Raw genomic sequence first — 10,712 nt, 5'->3', positions numbered from 1 at the left:
ATGAAATCAGGAAGTTGGATGATTTGGTTAGTGATGGAGTTTATGATGGGACTATGGAGGCAAGAAGGAGAGCTCTAGTTAGCTTCTGTAAGCGTTGGTATGTTGGTATGCGAAATTGTTACTCAGGTTGTGAATTGTTGTTCGAAATTGATTCCCTGGCAATGGCACCAAAAACGGATGCACAGAACCATGGTCTAAACATATCTTCACAACTTCGCATAACTAACCAGCAAGTGCACTGGGTCGTCCAAGTAATAAACCTTACGTGAGTAAGGGTCGATCCCACGGAGATTGTTGGTATGAAGCAAGCTATGGTCACCTTGTAAATCTCAGTCAGGCGGATATAAAATAGTAATGGGGTTTTCGAATTTTAATAATAAAATAAGGATAGAAACACTTATGTAGATCATTGGTGAGAATTTCAGATAAGCGTATGGAGATGCATTCGTTCCTCTGAACCTCTGCTTTCCTGCTATCTTCATCCAATCAGTCTTATTTCTTTCCATGGCTGGCTTTATGCAAGGGCATCACCGTTGTCAGTGGCTACATCCCCTCCTCTTGTGAAAATGGTCCAAGATGCCCTGTCACGGCACGACTAATCATCTGAGGTTCCCGATCATGCTGGAATAGGATTCACCCTCTTTTTGCGTCTGTCACTACGCCCAGCACTCGCGAGTTTGAAGCTTGTCACAGTCATTCAATCATTGAATCCTACTCGGAATACCACAGACAAGGTTTAGACTTTCCGGATTCTCTTGAATGCCGCCATCATTCTAGCTTACACCACGAAGATTCTGATTAAGAGATCTAAGAGATACTCATTCAATCTAAGGTAGAACGGAAGTGGTTGTCAGGCACGCGTTCATAAGGAATGATGATGATTGTCACGTTCATCACATTCATGTTGAAGTGCGAATGAATATCTTAGAAGCGAAATAAGATGAATTGAATAGAAAACAGTAGTACTTTGCATTAATCTTTGAGGAACAGCAGAGCTCCACACCTTAATCTATGGAGTGTAGAAACTCTACCGTTGAAAATACATAAGTAATGAAGGTCCAGGCATGGCCGAATGGCCAGCCCCCTAAAACGTGATCACAGGACCAGAATACAATCCAGGATGATTCCAAAGATGTCTAATACAATAGTAAAAGGTCCTATTTATAATAAACTAGCTACTAGGGTTTATAGAAGTAAGTAATTGATGTATAAATCCACTTCTGGGGCCCACTTGGTGTGTGCTTGGGCTGAGCTTGAATGTTACACGTGCAGAGGCTCTTTCTGGAGTTGAACGCCAGGTTGTAACGTATTTCTGGCATTCAACTCTGGTTTGTGACTTGTTTCTGGCGTTTAACTCCAGACAATAGCGTAGAACTGGCGTTCAACGCCCTTTTACATCATCTAAACGCGGCCAAAGTATGGACTATTATACATTGCTGGAAAGCCCTGGATGTCTACTTTCCAACGCAATTAGAAGCGCGCCATTTTGAGTTCTGTAGCTCCAGAAAAACTACTTTGAGTGCAGGGAGGTCAGAATCCAACAGCATCAGCAGTCCTTCTTCAACCTCTGAATCTGATTTTTGCTCAAGTCCGTCAATTTCAGCCAGAAAATACCTGAAATCACAGAAAACACACAAACTCATAGTAAAGTCTAGAAATGTGAATTTAACATAAAAACTAGTGAAAACATCCCTAAAGGTAACTAGATTCTACTAAAAACATACTAAAAACAATGCCAAAAAGCGTATAAATTATCCGCTCATCACAACACCAAACTTAAATTGTTGCTTGTCCCCAAGCAACTGAAAATCAAATAGGATAAAAAGAAGAGAATATACTATAAATTCCAAACTATCAATAAAACATAGCTCCAATTAAATGAGCGGGACTTATAGCTTTTTGCCTCTTGAATAGTTTTGGCATCTCACTTTATCCATTGAAGTTCAGAATGATTGGCTTCTATAGGAACTCAGAGTTCAGATAGTGTTATTGATTCTCCTAGTTCAGTATGATGATTCTTGAACACAGCTATTTTATGAGTCTTGGCCGTGGCCCTATGCACTTTGTTTTCCAGTATTACCACCGGATACATAAATGCCACAGACACATAATTGGGTGAACCTTTTCAGATTGTGACTCAGCTTTGCTAAAGTCCCCAATTAGAGGTGTCCATCGTTCTTAAGCACACTATTTTTTTGCTTTGGACCTTGACTTTAACCGCTCAGTCTCAAGTTTTCACTTGACACCTTCACGCCTCAAGCACATGGTTAGGGACAGCTTGGTTTAGCCGCTTAGGCCAGGATTTTATTCCTTTAGGCCCTCCTATCCACTGATTCTCAAAGCCTTGGGATCCTTTTTATTTGCCCTTGCCTTTTGGTTTTAAGGGTTATTGGCTTTTTCTGCTTACTTTTTCTTTTTCTTTCTATTTTTTTTCTTTTTTTTTCGCCCCTTTTTTTTCGCTGCAAGCTTTGTTCTTTGCTGCTTTTTCTTGCTTCAAGAATTATTTTTATGATTTTTCAGATTATCAAATAACATGTCTCCTAGTCATCATTCTTTCAAGAGCCAACATATTTAACATTCTTAAACAACAACTTCAAAAGACATATGCATTGTTCAGGCATTCATTCAGAAAACAAGAAGCATTGTCACCACATCAATATAATTAAACTAAGTTCAAGGATAAATTCAGAACTCATGTACTTCTTGTTCTTTTGAATTAAAACAGTTTTCCTTTAAGAGAGGTGATGGATTCATAGGACATTCATAACTTTAAGACAAAGTTACTAACTACAGAGTTTGAAAGGGACCTCGGGGATCACCTTCTTCTTCGCCACAACATCATAGAAGTGGTCTTGATGGGCTTTGGAGATGAACCTTTTCATCTCCCATGACTCGGAGGTGGAAGCTTTTGTCTTCCCTTTCCCTTTTCTAGAGGATTCTCCGGTCTTAGGTGCCATCAATGGTAATGGAAAAACAAAAAGCTTATGCTTTTACCACGCCAAACTTAGAATTTTGCTCACTCTCGAGCAAGAGAAGAAAGAAAAGATGAAAAAGAAGAAGAAGAAAATATGGAGAGGAGGGGGAAGGTGTGTTTTAGCCAAGAAGAGAAGAGAGGGTTGCGTTATGTGAAAATGAGGAAGAATGGAAGGCTTTATATAGGGAAGGGAGGGGGGTGAAGGTTCGGCCATTTAGGGTGGGTTTGGGTGGGAAATTGATTTTGAATTTTGAAGGTAGGTGGAGTTTATGAGGTAGGTTTATGGGGAAGAGTGGATGGATGTGAGTGGTGAAGAGGTGATGGGGAAGAGAGATTGAGGTGATTAGTGAAGGGTTTTGGGGAAGAGTGTTTATGGGATTGTGTGAAAGAGGGGTGAGAAGAAGTGAGTGGAGGTAGGTGGGGATCCTGTGGGGTCCACAAATCCTGAGGTGTTCAAGGATTCACAACCTTGCACCAAATTAGGCATGTAAAATGCCCTTGCACACAACTCTGGGCGTTCAGCGCCAGGTTGGTGCTTGTTCTGGGCGTTCAGCGCCAGGTTGGTGCTTGTTCTGGGCGTTCAGCGCCAGCTCTCCTCCAGGGTGCATTTCTGGCGTTCAAACGCCCAGATGCTGCCCATTTCTGGCGTTCAGCGCCAGAACCATGCTCTGTTCTGGCGTTGAACGCCCAAAACATGCTTCTTACTGGCGTTTAAACGCCAGTAAGGTCTTCCTCCAGGGTGTGATTTTTCTTCTGCTGTTTTTGATTCCATTTTCAATTTTTATATTTATTTTGTGATTCCACATGATCATGAACCTATAAAGACATATAACTAAGAAAAATATAGTTAGATAAATAAACATTGGGTTGCCTCCCAACAAGCGCTTCTTTAATGTCAATAGCTTGACAGTGGGCTCTCATGGAGCCTTACAGATGTATAGAGCTTTGTTGAAACCTCCCAACACCAAACTTAGAGTTTGGATATGGGGGTTTGACACCAAACTTAGAGTTTGGTTGTGGCCTCCCAACACCAAACTTAGAGTTTGACTGTGGGGGCTTTGGTTGACTCTGCTTTGAGAGAAGCTTTCTCTGCTTCCTCTCCATGGATGCAGAGAGAGATCCTTGAATTGTAAACACAAGGTTGTCCTCATTTAATTGAAGGATCAATTCTCCTCTGTCCACATCAATCACAGCTCTTGCTGTGGCTAGGAAAGGTCTTCCTAGGATGATGGATTCATCCTCTTCCTTTCCAGTATCCAGGACTATGAAATCAGCAGGGATGTAAAGGCCTTCAACCTTTACTAACACGTCCTCTACTTGTCCTTAAGCATGTTTTCTTGAATTGTCTGTTATCTCTAATGAGATTTTAGCAGCTTGTACCCCATAGATTCCCAGTTTCTCTATTACAGAGAGGGGCATGAGGTTTATTCTTGAACCAAGGTCACACAGAGCCTTAAAGATCATGGTGCCTATGGTACAAGGTATTATGAACTTTCCAGGATCCTGTCTCTTCTGAGGCAATGTCAGTTGATCCAGATCACTTAGTTCATTGGTGAACAAGGGAGGTTCATCTTCCCAAGTTTCAATACCAAATAATTTGGCATTTAGCTTCATGATTGCACCAAGGAACTTGGCAGCTTGCTCTTCAGTAACATCCTCATTCTCTTCAGAAGAGGAATACTCATCAGAGCTCATGAATGGCATAAGGAGGTTCAATGGAATCTCAATGGTCTCTATATGAGCCTCAGAGTCCTTTGGTTCCTCAGAGGGAAGCTCCTTATTGATCACTGGATGTCCCAGGAGGTCTTCCCCCTTGGAATTCACATCTCCTTTACTTGTTCGAAATTTTCAATAAGGTTGTCTCTGGATTGTTGTAATTTAGCTTCTCTTAGTTTTCTCTTCAGAGTCCTTTCAGGTTCTGGATTAGCTTCAACAAGAATGCCTTTTTCCTTGTCCCTGCTCATAAGAAAGAGAAGAGAAAAAGAAAAGAAGAGGAATCCTCTATGTCACAGTAAAGAGGTTCCTTATTGTTAGTAGAAGAAGAAAAGAAGAAAAAAATTCGAACACAGATAGAAGAGGGGTTTGAATTTGGTGAGTGATGTGAGGAAGAGATGTTAGATGAAGAAATAAATAGAATAAGATGAGAGAGGGAGAGGATTTTTGAAAATAATTTTTGAAAAAGAGTTAGTAATTTTCGAAAAATAATTTTTGAAAAAGGTTAGTAATTTTTCGAAAAGTTTAAAATCAAAAGTTAAAACAATTAATTAATTAAAAAGAATTTTTGAAAAAGAGGGAGATATTTTCGAAAATTAGAGAGAGAGAGAGAGTTAGTTAGTTAGGAGGTTTTGAAAAAGATAAGAAACAAACAAAAAGTTAGTTAGTTAGTTGAAACAAATTTTGAAAATCAATTTTGAAAAGATAAGAAGTTAGGAAGTTAGAAAAGATATTTTGAAATCAAATTTTTGAAAAAGATAAGATAAGAAGATATTTTTGAAAAGATATGATTGAAATTATTTTTGAAAAAAGATTTGATTTTTAAAATCACAATTAATGACTTGATTCACAAGAAATCACAAGATATGATTCTAGAATTTAAAGTTTGAATCTTTCTTAACAAGCAAGTAACAAAATTGAAATTTTTGAATCAAAACATTAATTGATGATGTTATTTTCGAAAATAACTAACAAAATGAAAAAGTTTTGATTTTTGAAAAAGATTTTGAAAAAGATAAGATTTTTAAATTGAAAATTTGATTTGACTCATAAAAACAACTAGATTTTAAAAATTTTTGAAAAAGTCAAATCTAATTTTCGAAATTTTAAGAGAGAAAAAGGGAAAGATATATATTTTTTTTTATTTTTTGAATTTTTATGATGAGAGAGAAAAACAAGAAAAATGATGCAATGCATGAAAGTTATGGATCAAAACAATGAGTGCATGCAAGAATGCTATGAAGATCATGATGAACATCAAGAACACATTTTTTTTGAAAAATTTTTAATGCAAAGAAAACATGCAAGACACCAAACTTAGAAATCTTTAATGCTTAGACACTAAGATTTCAAGAATGCATATGAAAAACACCCTACAACACAAAACAAGAAAACATCAAGATCAAACAAGAAGACTTACCAAGAACAACTTGAAGATCATGAAGAACACTATGAATACATGAATTTTTTTCGAAAAATGCAAGATGAACATGCAATGGACACCAAACTTATAACATGACTCAAGACTCACACAAGAAACACAAAAAATATTTTTGATTTTTATGATTTTCTAATTTTTTTTTTTGGAATTTTTTTCGAAAATTGATTTGAAAAAGAAAAATAAGGATTCCAAAATTTTTAATATGAATTCCAGGAATCTTTTGCTCTTTAGTCTAAAGCTCCAATCTGAGGGTTAGACATGGCTTAATAGCCAGTCAAGCTTTAGAATGGATTTACATCCATTGAGGTGATTAGTTGAAGACCAATCCCAAAGGAGTTTGGGTATGGCTTTTCAGCCAGATAGGATTCAACATGTTACCATGAAACTCTAGAATTCATTCTTAAAAATTCTGAAGAAAAATATATTTTTGAAAACATTTTTTTTAATTTTTTTCGAAAACAAAGGAGAATTTTTTGAAAGATTTTTTTGAAAAATTTTTTGAAAACTTTTTGAAAAGAAAACGAAAAGAAAGTTACCCAATCTGAGCAACAAGATGAACCGTCAGTTGTTTAAACTCGAACAATCCCCGGCAACGGCGCCAAAAACTTGGTATGCGAAATTGTTACTCAGGTTGTGAATTGTTGTTTGAAATTGATTCCCTGGCAATGGCACCAAAAACGGATGCACAAAACCATGGTCTAAACATATCTTCACAACTTCGCATAACTAACCAACAAGTGCACTGGGTCGTCCAAGTAATAAACCTTACGTGAGTAAGGGTCGATCCCACGGAGATTGTTGGTATGAAGCAAGCTATGGTCACCTTGTAAATCTCAGTCAGGAGGATATAAAATAGTAATGGGGTTTTTGAATTTTAATAATAAAATAAGGATAGAAACACTTATGTAGATCATTGGTGAGAATTTCAGATAAGCATATGGAGATGCGAGATGAATTGAATAGAAGAACAGTAGTATTTTGCATTAATCTTTGAGGAACAACAGAGCTCCACACCTTAATCTATGGAGTGTAGAAACTCTACCGTTGAAAATACATAAGTAATGAAGGTCCAGGCATGGCCGAATGGCCAGCCCCCTAAAACGTGATCACAGGACCAGAATACAATCCAGGATGATTCCAAAGATCTCTAATACAATAGTAAAAGGTCCTATTTATAATAAACTAGCAACTAGGGTTTACAGAAGTAAGTAATTGATGTATAAATCCACTTCCGGGGCCCACTTGGTGTGTGCTTGGGCTGAGCTTGAATGTTACATGTGCAGAGGCTCTTTCTGGAGTTGAACGCCAGGTTGTAACGTATTTCTGGCGTTCAACTCTGGTTTGTGACTTGTTTCTGGCGTTTAACTCCAGACAGCAGCGTAGAACTGGCGTTCAATGCCCTTTTACGTCATCTAAACTCGGCCAAAGTATGGACTATTATACATTGCTGGAAGCCCTGGATGTCTACTTTCCAACGCAATTGGAAGCGCGCCATTTTGAGTTCTGTAGCTCCAGAAAATCCACTTTGAGTGCAGGGAGGTCAGAATCCAACAGCATCAGCAGTCCTTCTTCAACCTCTGAATCTGATTTTTGCTCAAGTCCCTCAATTTCATCCAGAAAACACACAAACTCATAGTAAAGTCCAGAAATGTGAATTTAACATAAAAACTAGTGAAAACATCCCTAAAGGTAACTAGATTCTACTAAAAACATACTAAAAACAATGCCAAAAAGCGTATAAATTATCCGCTCATCATATGTCAGGAAGGAAATCCATTGGAAGCAGATGTCAAGGTCTCGACAAGCTAATTACATGGATAAGAACACTAGATATTTTCATAATTTAGCCTCAGCAAGAAGAAGAAGTAATCAGATTGATGCGTTGGTGATAAGTGGCAGATTGGTGAGGAATCAAGCCAGGATTAAGAGTGCAATAAGAGATTTTTACAAGAACTTGTATCGTCAAGAAGCGTCACCTTTGGTAGGTATTCGGGATGGCCTAGTTAACAAGATACATGAAGAGGAGGCTACAGACTTAGAGAGGATGCCTTCGGCTGACGAAAAAAAGGAAGCAATTTGGGATTGCGAGTCGTCTAAGGCCCCTGGCTGTGATGGCTACAATATGAACTTCATAAAGAAGTGTTGGAGAGAAATTGGTCCTGAGTTTACTACAGCTATCATGGATTTTTTCCACTCAGCTGAGCTACCAAGAGATTCTAATGTTACATGGGTGGCTCTGGCTCCGAAGTTTGTGGGAGCAAGGGAGATTAAAGATCTTCGGCCGATTAGCATGGTAGGGTGTGTGTATAAGGTCATTTCGAAGATCTTGGTGCGGAGAATGAGAAGGGTAATGCCGAACTTAGTAGGGGAGCCTCAAAGTGCATTTGTGCAGGGGAGGAAGATTCATGATGGGGCTTTGATTGCGTGTGAAACTGTGCAATGGTTGAAGCAAGAAAGAAGAAATCGGCAATAATCAAACTGGACTTTCAAAAAGCTTACGATAGAGTCAAGTAGAATTTTGTGGATATTGTACTTCAAAAAATGGGCTTTGGGCAAAGATGGCAAGGGTGGATCAAGGAATGTGTATGCACGGCGTCTATGTCGCTTTTGATAAATGGCTCGCCTTCTAAATCTTTTAAGATGGAACGGGACTTACGATAAAGGGATCCTCTTTCTTCGTTTCTTTTTGTTCTTGTTGTTGAGGTCCTTTATAGGATGATAGGAGAGGCAGTAAGACATGGAAGGATCTCTCCTTTGTTGGTTGAAAAAGACAATATTGAGTTGGCTTACTTGCAATTTTCAGATGACACAATACTTTTTTGCCCGCCAGAGGAGGAGACTATTTGCAATTATAAGTGGCTTCTATGGTGTTTTGAGATGATGTATGGCTTTAGTATTAACTTTGATAAATCTAGCTTGATTCTGGTTAATTGCCAGCAAGAGTGGTCACAAAGGATGTGTAGCTTGTTGGGGTGTAAGGAAGCAACGTTGCTAGTCAAATATCTTGGTATTTCTTTGAGAGTGAATCCAAAATTGGTCAAGATATGGAAACCTATTATAGACAAAGTAGAAGAGAAACTTAATCTGTGAAAAGCCAAAACAATTAATAAAGCTAATAAGCTGGTACTCATCAAATCTGTGCTTAATAGTCTGCCAGTTTACTACCTTAGCTTATATAAGATGCCCAGAGCAGTAGCAAATAAGTTGATATCTTTGTAGAGGAGGTTCTTATGGAGTAATGAGGACGGAAGGGATGGGCTACCTTTAGTGAGGTGGATATTGTGCAAGCTCCAAAACGCTTCGGGGGTTTGGGCTTGGGCGATGCAGTGCTCCGGAATATAACATTATTATTCAAGTGGTGGTGGCGGTTTTCAAAGGAGAATTACCCATTATGAAAGAAAATTGTGTGCTCCTGCAATGACTTGAATCCAAATGTCCTTCTTTCTTGTCAGCTGGTTCCTAAAACAAAGGGTCCGTGGAGGGACATTTGTTAATTACAAATAAGAGAATAGCAAGCGAGAGGTAAGATGGTCAGAGAGTTATCATTAGAGTTAGGAGATGGTAGAAGAATTCATTTCTGGAAAGATAATTGGCTACCATGTGGTGTGTTGCAGGATGTATTTCCAAGGCTTTTCTCAGTTTCAAACTAGGTCAGATCTGTAATAGGGAACTGTGGGTTCTAGGATGGGATAGAGTGGATATGGAACTTTCATTGGAGAAGGATACTATTCCAATGGGGTTAGAATTAGTTAACCAACTTCATGGAGTTCTACAATCTGTCAGGTTAACAAGTGAGAGGGAGGACAGAATAGTATGAAAATTGATAGATTAGGAATTTATTCTACTAACTCATTTGTGCAGGTTTTGCAAGCTGAGACTCTCCCAGAGGATATTATGAGTTATAGTTTCACTAGATCTATATGGAGAGGACTAGTACCACCAAGAGTTGAGCTATTCACTTGGTTTGTGTTAGTTGGTAGGGTCAATACTAAGGAAAGATTGATTAGATTTGGCATTATTGATCACAGGGATATGATTTGTGTTTTATGTAAAAAAGAAACTGAGAATGATTTTCACTTATTCATTGGCTGTGAGTTCATATGGCAGGTGTGGTGTGCTTGGTTATACGTCTATAATAAACTTTGGTCTATTCCAGGAACCATTAAGCAATACTTTGAGAGTTGGACAGGAGCTCCTGTAAGAAAAGATGAACATAACAGGTGGCTGATTGGCTTCTTTGCTATCATTTGGAATACGTGGTTGGAAAGGAAATTTCAGGATTTTCAGGAATCAAGAAACAGGCATTGCGGAAGTTATTACCAAGTCGATTAGAAGCTACAAAGAGTGGGTTGACTTTGTTCCGCTTAGTTGTTGATGACAATGTCAGAGATAACTACGGTTTTTTTTAGTGTTTGTATTGTAATTCTAAACTTTCTAAATGCTCCATCTTACTGTGTTGAGCTTTTTGTTTCAAAAAAATTAATTTATTTTCCCTCACATTTAAAAAAAAATTATGTGTAAAAAACATTTATGGTAAGATTTCAGATTTTTGAAATCAAATAAAAAATTATTTATAATTTATTA

Source organism: Arachis ipaensis, chromosome B05, assembly GCF_000816755.2.
Source record: "Arachis ipaensis cultivar K30076 chromosome B05, Araip1.1, whole genome shotgun sequence".
NCBI classification, from domain to species: Eukaryota; Viridiplantae; Streptophyta; class Magnoliopsida; order Fabales; family Fabaceae; genus Arachis; species Arachis ipaensis.
Note: the sequence above shows the minus strand (reverse complement) of the source record.